Source organism: Meleagris gallopavo, chromosome 3 (assembly GCF_905368555.1).
Source record: "Meleagris gallopavo chromosome 3, MGAL_WU_HG_1.1, whole genome shotgun sequence".
NCBI classification, from domain to species: Eukaryota; Metazoa; Chordata; class Aves; order Galliformes; family Phasianidae; genus Meleagris; species Meleagris gallopavo.
The window spans coordinates 90679388-90679762 of record NC_139406.1 but is presented as its reverse complement, the minus strand read 5'-3'; the positions used below and the strand labels follow the sequence as shown (position 1 = coordinate 90679762).

General features: G+C 41.3%; 1 long non-coding RNA gene across 6 annotated transcripts in view; it reads right to left on the bottom strand.

The window, feature by feature from the left end:
- The window catches only part of LOC146544808 (uncharacterized), a 95862-nt gene that overhangs the window by 38734 nt on the left and 56753 nt on the right, over positions 1–375 (bottom strand). The gene's annotated exons all lie outside the window — the stretch shown is intronic.

Genomic DNA, 375 nt, shown 5'->3' with positions numbered 1-375 from the left:
CTGTTTAGGGAAAAATTATAAACATAGGCAGCAGGTCTATGGTTTTTTTTTTATTTCAATTAAACACTTGTGGATAATAAAATGCCATGAGCCTTGAAAAGCATCAGTAAATCAGTAGATTTAAACCAGGGCAAGGCATATTTTTTCCTTGGAAATTCTTTTCTAGCTCTGTAGACTTAAACAGGGTGGGAAGAGGGAGGTTTGTTAAATTTCCACAAGAGATTTCTCTGACCCACCGGCACCTCTGTTGCACTGCACTGCTGCAAGGCAGGGAGAACCTGCTGGCAACATCCCCTTCTACACTTTTTTTGGATGCTCTGCAGCAAAGACATGTCAGCAAACAGCAAAGTCTCACAGAGAAACCAGTACCCTAAG